Source organism: Cervus canadensis, chromosome 1, assembly GCF_019320065.1.
Source record: "Cervus canadensis isolate Bull #8, Minnesota chromosome 1, ASM1932006v1, whole genome shotgun sequence".
Taxonomy (NCBI): domain Eukaryota; kingdom Metazoa; phylum Chordata; class Mammalia; order Artiodactyla; family Cervidae; genus Cervus; species Cervus canadensis.
The window spans coordinates 119,903,196-119,923,425 of NC_057386.1; the positions used below are offsets into that span (position 1 = coordinate 119,903,196).

The following is a 20,230-nucleotide window of genomic DNA, read 5'->3' on the forward strand; positions in this document are numbered from 1 at the left end:
CACACCCTGTATCTTTTCAACGGGGATGGATTACATCATCTCAGTCAACTTCTTGGGCTTTCTCAGCTGGTCTCATGCAATAATGGTTGTAAGTGGGACTTCCCTGGTGGTCCAGTGGTTAAGACTCTGCGTTTTCAATAATGGCTGTAAGAGCGTCATGTAACAAAGTGTTATGCCAGTGACCATGAGGATGGTCCTTGTTTTCCCTTCCCTCAGTCCTAGGGAGGGGTACCCCTCTTGGCTTTTTTTTTTGGTGTTTCTCAGTCTGGCTGGTTTCCGTCTCCTTTCCTTCTTGGCTTTCAGGGATGCCATGTGGCTGCTTCATTATTCACAGTGGCGGCTGAATAATGGGATTGGTATTGGTTTGGAGGAAGGATGGGAAGGGATGAGAATTTTGCTACACTGTCTCTCTTTGGCTATTTTCACCTCCCTCCCCCCCACCCCAGTTGTGATTTATTTCTGCTGTTGGCAGTCTTGCTTTCTGAAAATTCTTTCATTGGCATGGAAAGGGAGATTGATGATGGCAGGGTGTGTACATTTTGGGGGGTCCTTTTTGGATGTGGAAGCTAGCTGAACCACTGACTGCATATGGCAAAAGTGGGTAGGTAATTTGGGTGTTGAGAATTTCAGGGTGCTCATCTGTGCTCCCAGCCTCTGAGTTGAACAGTTATAATCTCTTAAACCCAGCGGGCTTATGAACCTGCTATTTGTGCCTGCTATTTGTATGAACACATTCACTCCCAGGATCACCTTTAAAAGGTGTTCTTATCCACATTTTGGAGATGGGAAAACTGAGGCTTAGACTGGTGAAGGGCATTGTACGATTACATGGTTATCTATTCCTCCCTAACCAATTACCCCAAATTTAGTGGCTGTTAGGCAACCGCTTTATTATGTTCACAGATTCTGTCGGTCAGAACTTTGGCCTGGTTCTGCTTCATCATGTCTGAAGCCTCAGCTTGGATGACCTGAACGGCTGGCAGTCATCTGAGTGTCTAGGGGCCCAGAAACATCAAAGGCTGCTTCACTCACCTGTCTGGCACCAGGGCTGGGTGATTCAAAGGCTGGACTCACTGGAGACAGTTGATTGGAACAACTCCACATGGCATCTTCCTGCAGCTTGGGCTTCCTCACATCATGGCAACTGGGTTCCGAGTAAGACTATCTTAAGACTGAACACCTAGAACAAGAGAATCACATGGAAGCTGAATGGTCTTGTATGACCCAGTCTTAGAGTAGCCTGCATCACTTGCTAGAATAGAACGCAGGTCTAAAATCAAACTGGGATGCACAGTGCGGAAACAGGACTAGGGCATTTCTAGAGGAAAGTCATCCCCCACTCCTACTTACTCTGCCAAAGGATGTTTATTGAATAGGCCACCCTAGGGATACCCCAGTCAAAATCACTCTGTGGGACTTCTCTGGTGGTCCAGGGGCAAAGACTCTCCCTGCCAAAGCAGGGGACATGAATTCGTTCCTTGGTCTAGGAAGATCCCACATGCTGCAGGGCAACTAAGGCTGTGTGCCACAACTTCCAAGCTTGAGTGCTCTAGAGCCCATGAACTGCAACTACTGAAGCCTGTGCTCTAGAGTCTGTGCTCCGCAACAAGAGAAACCACCGCAATGAGAAGCCTGCGCACCCCAACTAGAGTGTAGCCCCCGCTTCTGCTGCAACTAGAGAAAGTGCATGTGCAGCAACCAAGGCCCAGCACAACCATAAATAAATTAAAAAAAAAACAATAGATAAAGATCACTCTGAGATAGAAGTGTATCCATTACACACACACACACACATATATATTTTGTGGCAGGAAATAAACCCCAGTTCAATGTAGATCAGTAATGATGGTGATGTAATTCAGTCCAGATCCAAAGGTCTGAGAATCCGGGGGTGTGGGGGTCGGGGGCAATGATGTAAGTCCCAGTCCAAAGGCCCAAGAACAAGAAGCATCAGTGACCAAGGACAGGAGAAGACAAATGTCCCAGTTCAAACACAGAGCAAATTTGCCCTTCTTCCACCTTTTTGTTCTATTCAGGCTCTCAGTGGATTGGTTGAATCCCATTCACACTGGTAAGGGCCAACTACTTTACCCAGTCCACTGGTTCAAATGTTAATCTCTTCCAGAAACACCCTCATAGACACACCCAGAAGTAATGTTTTATCAGCTCTCTGGGTATCCCTTAGCCTGTCAAATTGACACATAAAATTAACCATCTCACACACACACACACACACAATTAACCATCACACCACCTAACGCTAAGTCATCATCATTCCCCCTTTTTAAATTTTTGGTTCCTCAACCAGAGATTGAACCCAGACTCTTGGTAGTGAAAATTCAAAATCCTAATCATTGGACCGCCAGGGAATTCCCCATCATTCCAGCTTCGTAACTTTTGCGCTTTTTTTTTTTTTTAACACTGCCTGAAATAAACAGGGGAAAATATATCTGCTGGAGGAGAAATATGCAAAATAAATGCAACTGGGCACTGAATTGCTGCCGGGGACCTAGAGATGAGGACTTCCCAGGTAGCTCAGTGGTAGAGAACCCGTCTGCCAATGCAGGAGACCAGGGTTCAATCCCTGGGTCAGGAAGTTCCCCTGGAAGAGGAAATAATAACCCACTCCAGTATTTTTGCTCAGAAAATCCCGTGGACAGAGAAGCCTGGTGAGCTACCATCCATGGGGTCACAAAGAGTCGTACATGACTGAGCGACTAGGCACACACACTTCCAGGGGCCAAGGCAGGATACAAACTCTGATGTCAGATGGCTTCCCTGATGACAGTGATTTCATTCCAGAGCAAGTGAGGGTGGTGACATGACCTTAGGCAGCTGACCCAGAGAGGGGCAAAGCCAGGGCCTCACGGATGGGACCTGAAGAGGTCCAAGAGAGGAGTGCAGGCCTCAGGCAGCGTGGATAGTTGGCCCCTGGGAGAAGAGAATGGAGGGTGAGTTTACCTTCCATCTCCCCTTCCCCTGCTGATTCCCCAGAACAGAGAAACAGGCCAGTGGGTGTTTTCCTTCCCTAAGCCCACCCTCCGCTAGGGCATCTCTCGCTGGTCCTAGTGAGGGCCACACACAGACACAGGGATCTCTCTGAAATGGACAGTTAATTATCTCCAGGCCGGGGAGACCTGCAGAATTAGAGTTTTTCCGGACTGGACCAGGGCACAGGGGAGGCAGAGACCCTCCCCCACTGCCCCCCTTAGGCACTCTCATTTCCTTGCCAGTTTTCTAGAAATCCAGGTCACTTTCAAAGCCTGGGGCTGCAGGCTGCTTGAGCATGGGGTCGCTTCCGAGGTCACTGGCTGGACAAGCAGGTCAATTTTAGCAGGAAATCTACATGTAAGTGATGCTGGTTAAGTGGGGACCCTGAAACAGGGAGTTCTGGCCTCTGTCATGGGCTGGTCTTTCCGCTTCACTTTATACCTGGGGAGGCTGGGTCCTCCGGAAACTAACATTGATTACACATGCACACTCACATACAGGCTTAATAAACATATCCAAACGTCAGGTATGTGGGAAGCCCTTCCAAATATATCTCATTTGCCATTCTCACAACCCGGAGGAGACTTGATAGATTTACTTCTTTTTACAGCTTCCCATTTGATAAGTATTTTGTTTTTTTTCCCCTCACACATTTCCACCAGGCAGATTCCCATTTAATGGATAAGAAGACTGAGTGTTAGAGTGTTTAAGAGGCATGTTCGGGATTGCTCGGCTGGGAACCGTCAAGTGGTACTTGAACCCTTCTCCTCTGGCCCCCTAGTCCAGTCCTCTTCTTGATTTAACCTCAAACCTCGGAACCCAAAGGGTTGCCTGACAGCAAGCAGCTCCTCTCTCTCACCTGGATTCCCGGTCAGGAAAGGAGGAAGCGCTGGGCCCTCCCTCCGTCCCACCCAGCCACCCACCTGAGGTGCCATTAAAGTTAATTGTTTTTACTGCCAGTTTTACATCGTCTTGTAAATCTTTTTATGACATGACCCAGGAACACCGAGCTGTGCGCAGAACTTGGGGACAAAATAAGAGCTGGAATACAGAAGCCTGGGTCCCACAATTACCTGGAGGTGGTAAGACAGGGTGCTTTGGATCTTCCCTGACCCGCTATCGGTTGGGTGACAGGTCTCTTCCGAGTGTGGCTAGGGCTGCGCCTGTGTGTGTGCATGCGTGCTAAGTCACTTCAGTCGTGTCTGACTCATTGTGACCCCATGGACCTTAGCCCGCCAGGCTCCTCTGTCCATGGGATGCTCCAGGCAAGAATACTGGAGTGGGTTGCCGTGCCCTCCTCCAGGGACCTTCTCGACCCAGGAGTCAAACCTGTGTCTTGTGCGGCTCTTGCTTTGCAGGGATTCTTTACCGCTGAGCCATCGGGGAAGCCCTAGAAGGCCGAGATCCTTTGCCCCTCCTCCATCAACTGGATAGCTATCCCTCTTAAGCCTACATTGTGGAACCTGCCAGAATCTGAGACCCCTAAGCTCTGATTCCAGAGCTTTCGGAAAGGGGGATGGGATGGGGAAACTCCAGTGCAGAAAGTAGGGCGTTTGGGGCACTGGGTCTCTCCCAGCTTCAGGAACATGGATGTATTGGCCAAAGCGCTGAAAGGCAGTGTTGAGGTGGACACACATTCTAGGCTGTGATGGTCCTGCAGACCCAGGTCTTTTTCAGCTGTGTGTGTGTGTGTGTGTGTGTGTGTGTGTGTGTGTGTACTCAGCCATTCAGTCATATCCAACTCTGTGACCCCATGGACTGTAGCCCACCAGGCTCCTCTGTCCATGGGATTTCCCAGGCAAGAACACTGGGGCAGGGTGTCATTTCCTTCGCCAGTCGTTCTCAAAATCTATTCCGGGGCCAGCACCCCCAAACCTGTCAGAAATGCAAGTTCTCAGGCCTCACCGCAGACCTCTGGGGGAGGGACTTGGTAATCTGATTTCAACAAGCCCTGTGGGGCACTGCGATGCTCCCTAAGGTTGGAGAACCACCTGTAGAAAGAATACAGGCGCAGGCTTGGGAGTGAAGAGGCTGGGTTTGAGTTCTTTTGCTAAAAATGAGGCTCTGGCCAGGAAACTGTAGGAACTCAGTGGCGGGGTGGAAGGGCTGGGAGGGGCAGGAGAGGAGTCGGGAAATAGGCCGCCTAGGCCTCCGGGGAGGATGACGACCAGGGAAATACACCAGAGCGCTCTCCCACAGGGCAACTGAGGTCGGAGGCCGCGTCCGTCTGCGGGCTCTACCCCGGGGCCGATCCAGTTCAGGGAGGTCAGAAAGGCAGCTCGGAACGCGCCCAACCGGGACTGGAAACGTGTAAAACCCTCGTTTCAGGCCGATTCCGCCTCGTCCAGGCAGCTTGTCTTGGGGGCACCCTAACCTCTCCGAACCTCAGTTTCCCCATCTTGGGGATCCCTGAGGCCGGAAGTTGTAGAAGCACCTAGGAAGCTACGGGGTCCGGCATCGGGACCAGTTTCCGGCTTTGCGCTCCCCGTAAGTGGTTACAGAAAGTCCCTGGGTCAAGATCCCGCCGGCGAGGGGCGAGGGGCGAGGGGCGAGGGGCTGCCGGGATTCCGGGCGGCGGCGACTGATCTTTTCCGAGAATCTTCCAATGGCGGTGCCTTCGGGCAGTACGAGAGGGGCGTGAGGTTAACTTCCAGGCTTTTCCTTAAAGCGTCCGGCGAATAACCTGGGTGTTTGCAGAGTTAATGAATTGCATAGGAGGCTGAGCGCGGGGACTCTGACTCCGAGAGCCCGGGCGCGGCTGCGGGGACCCAGTCCTGGAGCGCAGAGCGCAGGGCGCACCGTCTGGGGTTAGAGGTCGACCTTGGCCTTCTCCCAGGTGAAAGGAAAGGGTGAGGATGGGAGGATGGGGGGCGGAGAAGGGCTGGGAGGTGGGCTTTCTTGCCTCTGGAGGATTCAATAGGCTTTCCAAGTGCTCTTTGTTTTAAAATTATTTTCTACTGAAGTATAGTTGAATTGCAATGTTGTGTTCCAAGTGTTCTTTGAGCAAAATCCAAACAATGACCCGATCTCCAGTGAATGTCAGTGATGGAGTGCTCTTACCCCCTCCTTGCCTTTCAGGACTGAGCTTTTGTTACATCCTGCCAGCAACATCCAGTGGCAAGGTTTCTCCCCAGGACCCCAGACCCAGCTTGGGTTCGAGATCGGACCACTCTCCCCATCTCCTCTTGTTTCCAGTGGGCCAAGCTCATGGAAGGAGAGGGGACCAGAGAACTCTGACTTCTCCAGTTGGAGGAGGTGGAGGTTGGGCCAATTTCTCCCCTCCCAGACCCCGGGTCGGAACAGCTGGAGGGGCCTTGGCCTTGCCTGGGGGCCTTGGCTCACCCCCTCCCTGCGGCCCCCCTACCCCTTCCCTGCCAGGCTTTGAAAAGCGCCTTTTACGAACTTTTCCATTTTCCTTCTGGAGGCGTGTTTGTTCTCAGTCACCTCGCTCTGTTTTATGAGCTTCAGAGCTGATCTGCACGTTCTTCCCTCCGTGTAATTTCAATTTGAACTCTCCCCGGAGCGGCCTTTTCCCTCTTGTTGGCTGCCAAGTCGTTTGAAGGCTGCACAAACATTCTTCCTCTTTCGCGTCCCAGGGAATCAGGGTCTACACCCGCGAGGGTGGGCGGAGGCGGTTACCCCGAGAGTTCCGCTGGGTTGGAGCCCTTCAGCAGACGCCTGCCAATCGATGGTTGGCAAGGATGGACTGGGAGAAGGGAAATATTTGAATAACTGGCCCAGTGGCCCCTCTTTTTGAGGAATATGATGTGGTGTGCGTGTGTAAACACCCCCTAATCCATATTCGAAGTCTTGGGAGTGAAGACAGAGGAGGTGCACAGGGATTAGGGCTGCGGTGGTGGGAATTGGCACCTTCTCTGTCAACAACCTGGTTTCAATTTTCAGCTGGTTTCCTGGCAAGGCAGGATTATCCCCACTTCACAGATGAGGAAAACTGAGGCTGAAGTTGGTTTCCCATCTCACCCTGTTGGGATTCAAGTCTTAGTTTGAGTGAACCCTTTCATAACAATACTTCTCTGTACTTATCGCTTCCATCAGTAACTACTTAGGACAATTGCCCTTCCTTTGTTAAGTACCTACTCTGTGCAGGGCACCATTCTGAGACACTGGCTTTTTCATTTCTCCCAAATGTTTCTCACAGTGACTGTATGAACTATGTTCTTAACACATGACAGTAAAGTGTAGGCTCAGAGACGTTGTCACCAGCCTCAAGTCACACACCAAGGGAGACCTGAGTCAGGAGCTGAACTCAGAGGCAGGCACTCCTAACCATCAGTATCCTGCCTCTGGGACAGCCTTTCCCAGCTCTCTTCTGAGTCATATGAAAGAAATCCCAGGATTACTGACCCTGGGCTGCATTTTCCTCCCCGGGGTCACGCTGAGGCAAACAGGAGGATGGGGGTGGAACAAGGGTTGCATAAGGCAGTAACTTCAAAGGTGGTCACCACTGGAGTGCACAGCCTTGGCTCTGGGCGGTTAGCCAGCGGCACAAGTCTACACTGCGGGCTGTCCACCCACGGTCTCTCACCTACCTCTTTGTAATCCAAGGACTGAGCTGGTGGTGGAGGCAACTGAGGACTGGAGGTCTAGACGTTGAAAGTAAGGGAAACAAGAGATCAGGTGTTGATACTCAGAGCAAAAATAATGATACCAGACGTTTTTATTGAGCACTTACTATGCTGTGCACAATATATGGTTCTATTCCCTTTAAAAGGCACAGAGAAGTTAAGTCATTTTTTCAGAGTCACACAGCCAGTAAATTCCTGGCTTCAGACACCCTCCAGTAGGGAGGAGGCTGTTAGTGGGGACTCACTTCATGTAAATTTGGCATATTCTGGTGGAAGCAGGTTCTGATTTTATCTACAGCACAGAACGAGAGGATCTCAGGGCAGTTGGTGCAGCCGGCATCCAGGTGGGGAAACAGGCCTGGCGAGGGGGTGGAGGATGTCCTATAGGCCCACATTGAGTCAGGAGGGCAAACAGAGGTGGAACCCCCTAGTTCTGGGCCTCAGCATCTCCCTCCCACGTCAGGGAGCCTGCCACAGCCCTGAGGGAGGAAGTGAGGGAAGGGCCTGAGATAGACATGGGATTTTCCTTTTGTCCTCAGCTTACTGTGTGACTTTGTGGAAGTTTCTCAACCTCTTTGGGCCTCAGTTACTCCAACTGCAAAATCATGGTGGTACAGGGATTAGAGCATGCAATTTGCTTTCATCATGCAGCATGTGGGACTTTAGTTCCCCAACCAGGAATTGAACACATGTCCCCTGCATTGGAAGCATGGAGTCTTAACCACTGCACCACAAGGGAGGTTCCCCAAAGGCTTCTTGATCACAGCCCAAGGATGGGCTTCTACAGGAGAAGTGGGTTCTAATCCCATCACTGGAATTCCTCTGAGGCCTCCTGCCCTTGGGACCACTGGGCCAAGGGTGGTGGTGGGGGGGCAGGGCGGGGCTGGAGGGTGAAGGTCTGGTCTGGAGTAACTAGCCTTGGCCTGGAGGGTCTCTAAGACCCAGTAGCTCTGGGTGCTAATGCCTGCATGTGTATCCAGCCAGAGTGACTTATGTGAATACTTGTTTAAGCCCCACATAGACATGGTACACCCCTCCTCTCCTCAGCCTCCCCTCCTCCCCCTTCTTCTTTCTATTATTATTATTAGTGCTAGGGCTACACTTGTTCCAGCAGCACAGTAAGTCAGCTGTATTGCAATTTACTGCATACCATCGAGAGTCAGAGAGGTGAAGACATTTGCTCAAGGTGCTCAGCCAGTAAGTGGCCCAGAGACAGACAGGTAAAAATAGAGGGCAGACGGACTTCCCCAGCAGTCCAGTGGTTAAGACTCTGTGCTTCCAATGCAGGGGCCGAGAGTTCTATCCCTGGTTGGGGAACTAAGATCCCACATGCCACGCAGGGCAGCCAAAAGATTAAAAAAAAAAGAAAAAAAAATAGAGGGCAGAGAAAGTCGAGGGAGCAGGCACTGTGACAGAGGAGAGAATTCCCATCTCCTTGCCCTAAATCTGACACTGAACTGGATCATCCTTGATATGATCACAGACACCCAAAGACACCTGGGACGCAGAACAGCCCCAGGAAGTGGGTTGTTCCTGGATCGAGGGCTATTCCTTACGCTGTGATCCACAGCTCCAAAAACGTGCTGATGGCTGCTTTGGGGGCTGATTTATGTTGGTATCTCCATTCCTGGTAACTCCCTGGGGCAGCAGAGTATTTCATTCAGAGATCTCAGGCTTTCCTATTCTGTTCCAGGGAGCTGGGAGGATAAGGTGTGTGCCAAGGCAGGCGCTAGTGCCCAGGGAGGCGGATGGAGGCAGCCTGAGGACCCAGCTGATGCCAGGATCTTGGGATGCAGGTTTCAGTCAATGTATCAACTCCACCGGGAACCAGAGGCTCCACTGAGGGAGGCTGGAGGCAGGGGCAGGCAGCAGTGGATAAAACCATTGTGCCTTCAGTTAGTCAGATGAAGCCTGGGGTATTATTTTATAGACCCAGAGAAGGGCTCTGCTTGGTCAAGGCCACTCAAATCAGGGATGGAGTCGGGGTTGGAGTCAAGGGTGGGATCCCGCCTCCGAAGGCCTGGAACTAGCCTTTCCCAGCTTTCCTGTACCGGAGGGACTGGGCGGAGGAAGCTGTGGTGGGGGGGTGTCTCCTTCATGGCGCCCCCCTCCCCCCACCGTGGTGTCGTCGGGGTGGTCCAGCCTCAGCCTCCCTCTGCCCCGGCGTTCCCGGGGCGGCGGCGCATTTTTCCACATCGTGGGCTGCAGAGATGGCCCAGCTTGCCTGGGCTGGGAAGAAGGAAGGGAAAGCAGGGCCTGAAGGGCGTTGCGGGGGTGGGGGGAGTGTAGGAGGAGGGAGCTGCGAACAAAGGGGCCCCGCGCGCTGGATCGGGCAGGGCCGCTGAGTGACGATCCGCAGGCGCGCGTGGTGGGGCGGGTTCCCGGGGAGGCACGGGGAGGGCGGGGGCGCAGGGAGATGCAGAGAGACAAACCCACACAGAAGAGAGACCCAGGCTGAGGGGCAGAGATGGACGGACTGAGATCGGGAGAGAGAGACGCGCAGAGGAGACAGAGGGAGGCAGGCTGGGAGGTTGATGGATGAAAGGAGAAACACCCGGCACGGAAGGGTACTGATGCGCATAGAGGAACACTGGGTAGAGAGAAAGCAGAGAGGAGAGAGACTCAGGGAGGGAGCGACCGAGACAGAGAGAGACGGAGAAGGAAGCCTAAACCAAGAGAGGCAGGGAGAGAGACAGTGGAGAGAAAATAAAGACCCAGAGTTGATACAGAGATAGACAGACATTGTGAGTGGGAGAAACAAACAGACCTGGAGAGACAAAGAGACAAAGACAGAGAGACAGAGAGGAACTGAGCAGAGACAGATGATCCAACTGGTCAGTGAGACGTGTAGCCAACAGGGGACAGAAAACCATATCCGCGCAGATTCACCTTGGCTGCAGGGATCTGAGGTCTGCTGTGCGGTGGGTCCTTGGCTGTCCTGGGCCAGGGGACATTTGCCCCCTCCAGCTCCCAGCATAAGGGTCTTTAGGGGTTAGTTTCTTTTCCAGAGAAAGTGTTTTCTGTCAGTGGTTTAAATGACCTACCAACCCCAGCACACCCCATCTTCAATTTTTAAATGTCATCCTGCCACCTCTGGGGTGGGCATCTGAGGGTGTGTCTATCCCCAGGCAGGGTCTTGGGGACACTCCTCAGGCCCTCAAGGGACTTTATGTCTAGCTTCAGGGACACCCTTGCCTGCACACACGAGTGTGCACAGGGTTATGCAACCTTCTCAAGATACAAGCATCTTCATCATGTTTGTGTGCACACACCTTCCTAGAAGCCCACCAGACACACACACACAACACTCACTGCAACACACATGTGTGAATTCACACATTCAATATTTGTTGAGGATCTATTACATGCAAAGTGTTAGACTCGGCATTAAAGATAGAAAATGGAGTAGGAAAATTTCTATTAAAGAAAGAAAATGGAGGCGGAAATGGCAACCCACTCCAGAATCCTTGCCTGAAAAATTCCATGGACAGAAGAGCCTGGTGGGCTGCAGTCCTTGAGGTTGCAGAGCTGGATGCGACTGAACACGGAAGATAGAAAAACAAGACAATGAAAGGGATCTCTCAGTCTTCCTCTGTAGGCAAGGGTGTCAGGGAGGCTGCTGGGGCCCTGGGCATGGGGACTGTCCTTCTGTCTTTGAAAATGTCCAGGGTTGAGGTCTGTGGTGTGGTAGAGAGGTCCAGTGCCCCCACTGCCATCAGGGCTGATAGCACCCACCTTAGTCCGGGTGAGGGGCCTCCCAGGTATGTTCATTGTTATTTAGTCACTAAGTTGTGTCTGACTCTTCTGCGACCCCATGGACTGTAGCCCACCAGGCTCCTCTGTCCATGGGAATCCCCCGGCAAGAGTACTGGAGTGGGTTGCCATTTCTTTCTCCAAGGAATCTTCTCGATCCAGGGATTGAACCTGCATCTCCTGCATAGCGGGTGGATTCTTTACCACTGAGCCACCTGGGAAGCCCCTCCCAGAGTATAGATTCTTTCTTTCTTCATCCCCAAAGCCTCCCCACTGATATGGGGATTCAGAGGACTGAGGGTCCTGTCCCTCCATCAAGTCTCAGGACTGCCCTCCATATCTGCTTCTCTGGGGGAGGCAGGCAAAGGAGATTGTCTCCTCCTCTCAAGTTGGGAGCACCCCTTCCCCCAAAGGGGATCCTGTGAGAAGTGGGGGAGAAGTTGGATTGCCTTTTACATTGGATTGGCCCAAAAGTTCATGTGGGTCTTCTCATGAGATGGTATGGAAAAACCTGAACCAACTTTTTGGCCAACCCAGTACTTGTTCCAGCATCTCGGGAGGGAATGCACATCTGTCCAGCTGGGCTGAGGGTAATGATCAAACCCAGTGACTGCTTCCAATGCTGGTTGGGTCTTTCTTTTCATTTCACTTCATACGTCCTAGTGATTGAATAGTGATTGAATGGGTCTCCGACATTGGAGGCAGATTTGATTGGGTAACAGTGAATGTTTATTGAGTGCCCACCACACCGGGGTGCTTTGCCAAGTGCTTTGCAGATACTGCGTGATGGAGGGCTCAAAACAGCCCTGTTACGTGGAATGGATGATCATGAGTCCCATTGTACAGATGCAGAAACTGAGACCCGGGGAGGTCTCACAAGGGGCACAAGAAAGCTTGTGCCCCAACTAGTATGGCCAGAATTCACGCCAAGGCAGGCTGACTCCAGAAGTCAAGCTTTTGACTTACCTGGAGATCCAGTGGTTAAGATACTGTGCTTTGGCTGCAGGGGGCTCCAGTTTGATCCCTGGTTGGGAACTAAGATCCTGCATGCCTTGAGGTGAGGCCAAAAAAAACAGAAAAAAAAAAAAAGAGAGAGCAGAAGTCAAGCTTTTGGCTAATATCCACCCCTGGAGCAGATAGCTGTAGCCTATCTCTGCAACCTCAGGAAGTGGGCAAGAGGGGGGAATTTGTGTGTGCTTGCAAGTATGGGTGTCGTGGGTGGTGCAGATTTCCGGGGTCAGCCAGCAACTGCCCTGGGATTCCAATGGCAGAGGCCCAGGCTGGGGAGAACTTTCCAAAGACCAGCCGTTTCCTCTGGGCTGCTCCAGGGGCCTTGCCCGAGCCCACCAGCTCATTTAAGCTCTGCTCTGGTCCTGCTGCAGGACTGCAGAGCGGCCGGCTCCGCGCCCAGTTTGCCTGCTGTGTAACAGGATAGTTTATATTATACCGCCGAGCAGAAATAAAACTACTGACTCAAACATTGCAAACAGATGCCGCCGGCCAGAGCCCAGGGTCCGCGGCCAGATGCGGGTCTCAGAACCCTGGGAGGGCAGAAGCCGGGAGCCTGGTCCCTCCAGACCCTACAGGTTGGGGAGGGGGCCGCTGCGGGAGGAGGTGTGGGGGCGCTGCTAAGGGGCTTTCGGAAATGGAGGGGGGCAGGAAATGAAGAAGGAAAGGGGGGCCCATCTTTCCTTTCTCAAATTTTCTTCATGAATTCGGCCAGTTCGCCACTTGAGACCTGCCAGTTTCTGGATTTTAATGGCTTTTTCTCCCAGGCAGAGGTGAAAGAAACCCGGGAAGCCTCCTGGAAATCCCATGTGAGTTCTCCTCAGATACCCCCAAATAAACATGCTCTGAGTGCCCTAAACCCCCTTCTAAGAAGGTTTTTACCCCTAAGCGCTGGAGAGAGTTCTAGAACTTCCATCTCCTAATTATCTCCCCCACCCCCACCCTCGTTTGCTGCTTCATCTGCTAGATCGCGGTCACCAGGACCTTCTTAAAACCTGCCAAGTCCTGCTCTTTCTCCCACACCTTCAATGGCTCCTCATTGTCCACCGTAGCGCTTCTCAAAGGGCAGTCTGAGGAGGGCTCGCATCAGAATTCCCTGAGATGGTTCCCAGGGCCCCACCCCTGGGTTAAGGAATCCACATCTTTAGGGGCCTAGGAATCTGCATGGTAAACAATCTGAAAGTCTTTCTGGAAGAAGACTAGATGTAATTATTTGTTTAGAAAAATGAGCACATTGTAGTCAGTAAGGTGATGTCGAGTGGAAAGCGGGTGCAGCCCTCTTCACGCCGTTTATTCAGCAGGTGTTTGGACCACCTACAGCGCGCCGGGCACTGAGCTAGGGGCTGGATCCTGGGATCCAGTCTGGACAAGGTAAGTGAGGTTCTGATTGTCTTGTATTTCCAGTGACTTGGCAGAAAGAAGAGCTGGATGATGACTAGAAGGTTTCGGAAGACATCATGGAAGACATCTCAGGAGGGAAAAGTGAATTATCCACAAGGATTCAGGGGCGGTGCTCCCCATCAAAGGCTGGTGTCAGGAAAGACTCTGAGGTCAGAATCCAGACACGGGATTGAAGGTGCTGATGAGCTCCCCTGCAGCACAGACTTTGGGGAGAAGGTGAGAAAAATGAGAAAATGGGGCACCCCTGCTTTCTCATCTGTGCGTCTCTCTTGCAGACTCCGAAGGCAGGGACCTTATCTCCTCATCTTCCCCCGTGGCCCCTGGAGGTGCCTGCAGTGGTCCGGAAATGTTTGTGGAATGAATAAAAGTAGGGTGGTAGGAGAGGAAGGGGGAGATGAAAGACAAAGAGGAGAGAAAGAACAAAAAAAGAATGAATGAGGAGGGGTTTCCCTGGTGGACCAGCGGTTAGGACTGTGAGCTTCCACTGCTTGGGGCGCGGGGTCCATCCTCCGGTTGGGAAATGAAGATCCTGCATGCCTTGAAGTGCGGCAAAAAAAAAAAAAAAAGGAATGAATAAGGAGATAGAAAAAGAGGGGAAGAGACGACCAGGCCTCCTGGTTAGTTCATAAACCCCAGACGCGATTTGGAGTAGGAGTGAAAACAATGTATGTGTGCATGAGTGTGGATAGGAATAACGCCCTCGAGAATATGAGAGTCTGTTCTTAGAAACCAAGGCATTTAAGAACACATTTCGGCCCCTTCCCTATGGTCCATTGTCTCTTGGGGGAGGGAGAAGGGAAAGGAGGCTGATGTAAAAACTGGGAATGGGAGTTCCCTGGTGGTCCAGTGGTTAGGACTCTGCGCTTCCACTGTACGGGGTTGGGGTTTGCTCACTGGTCTGGGAACTAAGATCCCACATGCCTTGAGGTGTGGCTACAAAAAAAAAAAAAAAAGGAATTAAGAAAAATAGTGGCGGTGACAATGGGCATGTGGAGCTGACCTGGCTGGAGATTCCTATCAGTGAGGGCAGTCACAGAGGCTGCCAGGGAAAAGGCAATGGTGTGTGTGTGTAACAGGCAGAGACTTTCAAAGCAATCAAAATAACTCTGATGAACACTCTCTCCTACCCTCTCCCTCTCGAACCCCATTTCCTCCCAGTTGAGGCTCAGGGCAGACATGCCTGAATGTAATTCTAAGAGGCAGGGGAAGCCTGAGCAATTATTTTTACACTAAAAAAAAAAAAAAAAAGTTTTTTTTTTAAGCCCTCGAAGATACAGGCATGCTCCAGGCTCAAGACTCGGTGGAGGCCCTGACCACCCCATCCCTGAGCGTGCCTCCCCTCCACCACCCCCATATGGTCTGGCCTCTATCTTCTGCCCGCCTGTGACAGACAGACCAGGCCAGGCACCCCCCAGAGACCACCCCCTCCTCAACCGGAGGCCTGTCCCCTCTGAAACTGATCCCGGGTCTTTGGATCTAATTTGTTTCTCTGTCTGCCGGGTTTGGGAAGGGAGGGGTGGGGGGTCTGGCCTGGAGACGTAGTGGTCACAGGTGACATCAATCATGTCTGCGTCTTCCCAGGGACAGGGGTAGGATATCAGAGAGGTGACCAAGCATTTGCCACATGATTCAAATCATCTCAGCATTGATTAATTGGGTTCATCCTGAGTTTCTGAATCATAACAACTGTTTTTCTCCTTCACCTAACGTCAACAGACCCTTAAAGGGGAAGGATCCATTTACCCGCGGCATGTGGTGCGTTGAACGGATCAGCTCCCATTAAATGTTAAATGCTGGATGCGTCTTAGACAAACTCGATTTGCTCGGGATACTTTTCAAAGGTTGGGCGATGATTAGACATCTCTCTCCCCGCCTCGCCCCTTCCTCTCCGGCTTTTTCCCCGGGATGTGTTTTGGCTTCAGCCTGTGGCAGATGGGATGCGGGAACGTGTGGGCTGATGCAGAGGGTCCTTGGGGGTGGAGGGTGGAGATGGGTGGCGGCTGAGCCCCCACAGGCTGTTTAAGAGAGATACAGTTTCTGAAAAGTTTAATAAGGCAGAAAACAATCCGGATGCCAAATTTGCCTTCCAAAAGCTAAATATCCGGAATGTCTCCTGCCCCTAAATGAAGGAGAAAACAGCATTTCCCAAGCCAAAAAAAAAAAAAAAGAGGCAGTTTTCTAAAGAAGAGAAATTATGTTTTTGCATTGGTATGGGTTCTGAAAGCTAAATAACCCAGCATGCTTGGCCTGGAAGCAAAATCCAGCTCTGAGGTGATTGATCCGTGAGTGGAGGGGTCAGGGAATAAAAAAGCAAAAACAAAGTTCAGGTGAATTTCTAGTTGTCTTTCCTACGTGTGAAAGGAGATGCCCACCTTGGTGACACCAGGTGACACAGGGCTGTGTCACCTGGGACAAGTCACTGTGTTTGTCTGAATCCCAGTTTTCTGACATCTCAGTTTATAGAAAGAGGATGAATCCTAGTCACTGATCTGTTGGGAAGTTTAGATGAAAGATGAAAGAAGGTTAATGAAATAGCCCAATAAATGCAGAGGCTTGATAGGTTAAATGGTGTGTGTTGAAGGCAGGGACGGGGCTATGGCTGGAAGACCCTGGTGCATCGCGTGTGTGCATTCGTTTGGTTCACAGAGTTTCAAAATTTAGACACGCTCCAAGATTTCACCAAGGGGACAGTTTTGGCTGCGATAACTGGTGGGAAACCTGGCAATGGAGATCAATCTGTGAGTGTGGGCTTGGCAGCCCCCAGTAATGTTGGAAATGTTGGAAGAGTGAACTGGAAATTGATTAGTGTGTCTGAAAGGTTCTCAGGGAGAGTGGAGGCTCTTCACCCCCAAGTAGCAAACCTCCCGGGAATCTCCCCATCAGCAGTATTTTTCTCTTCTAACACCACGTTCAGATACTTGAGGTGACCTGGGTCCTCTGTGACGCCAGTCTCGTCCTTAGTGACAGACAGAAGGTGACTGAGGCTTTGGACAGGTTCACCATCTACTGTGGCTCTGGGTTAGGGTGAATCTTCCCTGCCTGAGCCTTGTTTTCCCGACTGCTGCTGTTGCCTCTGCTAAATGGTTTTGTGGAGTGACTGGGCTTTCCTGGGAGACATCGAAGCGGGTAGATAGATCACAGAGGGAGAAACAGAGGCAGAGGTGGAAAGAGTCCAAAGACGGAAGGAGACGAGAGAGAGACACCCAGACACAGAGAGGAAGAAACACAGGAGAGAAAAGGACAAAGAGGAAAGGAGAGGGGAAAAAAGGAGAGAGAGACAGAGAGAATTACCCCCACATAGATAATACAGAGGAAAGGAGCCAGGAGAGGGTCAGAAATACCCGGCTGTACCTGCAAAGAGAAACAGAAACACAAAGACACAGTCCTACAAGGAGAAAGACAGAATATACAGAGAGCTAATGAGTAGGCAGATGTGATACTTGAATTGTCATATCTTGGACTAGTAGGTGACTGATCCTGACTCTCTTTTCTCTCCTAGAACGTGGAATTCCCTATCAGCATCCCCAGGCCTTCAAAGTCCCCTGCTTGCCTGGTGCCCTGGGGGCCACTGCTGGGATATCACAAAGTAGACCTCAGGGCTTCGAGGCAGGATTACATCAGGGGAGGGATGGACAGGGGGGAAGGATCAAAGGCATCCAGGGCCCTGGCTTCATTGGCAGGACTCCCAGTGGGGCCCACAGGCCTGAATTCCTGGCGGGACCCCCAGGAAACATTCTGATGGGCAGATAGAGCCGTTCGTTCTAACCGCAGGCTGCCTCCTCCCTCCCCCTCTTCCTCGTCCTCTGGTTTGTTCCTTGAAATCAGAATTGGGGGTTGCTGAATGCTTCACCCAACTCGGGACAGCAGGGTCTGCTCTTCTAAGGTATCCCCATTCATTCTCGAGTCTCAGTTCCCTCGTGTGTGAAATGGACATTCTAATAACAGGCGGGGATCCCGAGTTGTCTGAAGACTCAGTGGAGTGATGTTAAGTATTCAGGAGGGAAAAAGAAGAAGGAGAAGGGGAAGAAGAAGAGGAAGAAGAATATGGTGAAAGGGAATTCCCTGATGGCCAGTGGTTAGGACTTCGTGCTTTCACTGCTGGGGCCCAGGTTCGATCCCTAGTCCAGGAACTAAAATCCCGCCAACCAAAACAGACAAACAGAACCCCAGTGTTTTGTTTGTTAAGTGTTCAGGAGGCAAAAGATGTGTTGTTTTGGAGTGAGACACTCTTGGGATTAAATCAAGCTGTCTTTCCTATAGTTGTTCAGTCACTAAGTCGTGTCCAATTCTTTGCGACCCCATGGGCTGCAGCACGCCAGACTTCCTTATCCTTCACTATCTCCCTGAGTTTGCTCCAACTCATGTCCACTGAGTCGGTGATGCCATCCAGTCATCTCATCTTCTGTCGCCCTCTTCTCCTCCTGCTTTCAGTCTTTCCCAGCATCAGGGTCTTTTCCAATGAGTCAGCTCTTTGCATCAGGTGGCCCAAGTCTTTGAGCTTCAGTTCCAGACTTTTCTTGAGACTTAGTCTTCTGCGGTGTAAAATGGGGATCCTAGAAAGATGTCTTGTTGCATAGCCATGGGCTGTAAACCATCACCCGTGCTCAGCCGAGCCTGGGGCCTGGTGCCTAGGAAGCACAGGGCCCATGGCGGCTCCAGGAGACAGAAGCCAGATTGCTGCCGAGACAGGGGGTAATATATGGCATCTAACTCCAGCCGAGAATTGAATTCAACCTCAGCTGGAGAATTAGAACGTTGTGATTAGAAACAAGAGGGGGAGAAGGGACAAAACAAGCTGTCTTCAAGTGCATGATGACAGAGCGCAGACTCTCCTGGCAGCCCGGGGGGTGGGGGTGGGGGGGGGAAGCTGGAGAAAGACAGGGCAGATCATATTAATAACAATAAATTATATCTGCACGGTGATTTATGGCTCTGATGCGCTTCCTATTTTGTTATAGTAAGTGCCTTCGGAAGGGCGGACTCCTCTGATGACGGTCACAGCCCTTTTAATGTTGTGGCTGCTCTTAATGACAGTGGTGTGATCTGTGTTATTATTGATGTGATTTCTCCTAGTTTTCAAATTGGGGAAACTGAGGTTCAGGGAGAACGGGTAGGTTGCCCAGGGAAAGAGTTGGCCCAGGATTTAAATCCAGGTTTTGTCCTCATGAATCTTTGCTGGCTGCTTCTTGGAAATGAGGGAGTCCCTTTTCCGTGCTGCCATTTTCTCTCCTCTGTGCCCCCCGGGGAGTTTCAGTTTATTCTTTCTCATGGTAGACAATCGAGTCGTCTCTACTTGTCATCCAAGGGTGAAGAAGCTCAGAGATTCCTCCTGTTGAACCCCGAGGTCTTCCATCTGCCTAACCCACCAGCACTCCATCTCCACCCTTTATTCTCACTGGTGGGAGTTCCCAGCAAAGAAGGCGTTCTCTCCAGCGGCTGCCCATGGTGGGGCGGGCACGGGTGACTCGGATATGGACTTGAACTTCCAAGTTCCCCCCACTTAGCTGGCCTCACGTCTCTCTTTGAACCCAGCAGTAGCTGGTTCACCGTCCTCTCTCCCTCTCACGTCCTGTCCTTCCCTTCAGGAAACCTGTAGTCCCGATGAACGACCGCGTTGATTTGGGGACCAGGTTCACTTGGTGTGTGCAGAGCGAGCTATTTCAAGAATGTGCAGATTCAGTCCTGGAAATGGCCTAGGAGGAGACTGGCTGGGCTTCAGAGCAGCAGAACAAATGAGCTCCCCCGCCCACCCGCCCCCCGCTCCTTGCACCCCATCCTGCCATTTCCTTTGTCTCAGTCCAAAATCCCCCTTTACATGATCCCGGAGGCTTCCTAATAAAATAGAACTGTAACTTTATCTAAGACGAGTGCAGCACATGTAGAATGGATAAGGTGTAATTAATAACAGAAAATAATGTTTCCCCCCTCCTGACCTCTCACCCCTATATAAGTGTCTTAAGTTTTATGGCAGCCGGGCCCAAAATGAGTGTGTGTATGCATGTGTGTGCGTACGCCCGTGTGTGTGTGTGTGTGTGTGAGTGTGCGGTGCATGTTCCAGTGTGTGTGTCTGAGCCGAGCCTATGTGGGGCCAATACGTCTGTCTGCTGAGTATTCACCTAGCCCTGACTGGAATTGGTTTACGTTTCTGGGTAGACTGGCCTCTCGCTGAACCCAGGCACTGCCTGAAATTGATCTGATTCCTTGAAGTCAGGATTTGGTCTAGATCTTGAAATACCTTGTATCTATTTCTATGCAAAACTTGGGGGCAACGCAGAAGCTGAAGAATGGAAGAACTAAAGGTGTGAATGTGGGTGTGTACACACACACACACACACACACACAATCTTTTAGATGATCTAGTATGTTTCAGAACCCTGGTGGATTCTGAGGAGGGCATATTGATACTTCTTTGGGCAAGAGACCAAGACCTACATTGGCCTTGATGCTGTAAACCATGGGACATAACAAGGACCTCCTTATGCAAAATGCTG

At 51.3% G+C, this 20,230-nt stretch overlaps 1 long non-coding RNA gene across 2 annotated transcripts; it reads left to right on the plus strand.

Moving 5' to 3' along the window:
- Positions 1-5,232: 5,232 nt before the first annotated feature.
- Positions 5,233-19,596, plus strand: LOC122422000. 2 transcript variants are annotated; one of them, XR_006263710.1, is made up of 3 exons: positions 5,233-5,478; positions 13,743-13,955; positions 19,325-19,596. It is a non-coding gene; the product is annotated as an uncharacterized LOC122422000 (long non-coding RNA). The 2 variants fall into 2 exon arrangements; XR_006263708.1 differs by lacking the exon at positions 19,325-19,596 and adding an exon at positions 17,239-18,068.
- The last annotated feature ends 634 nt before the right edge of the window (positions 19,597-20,230 follow it).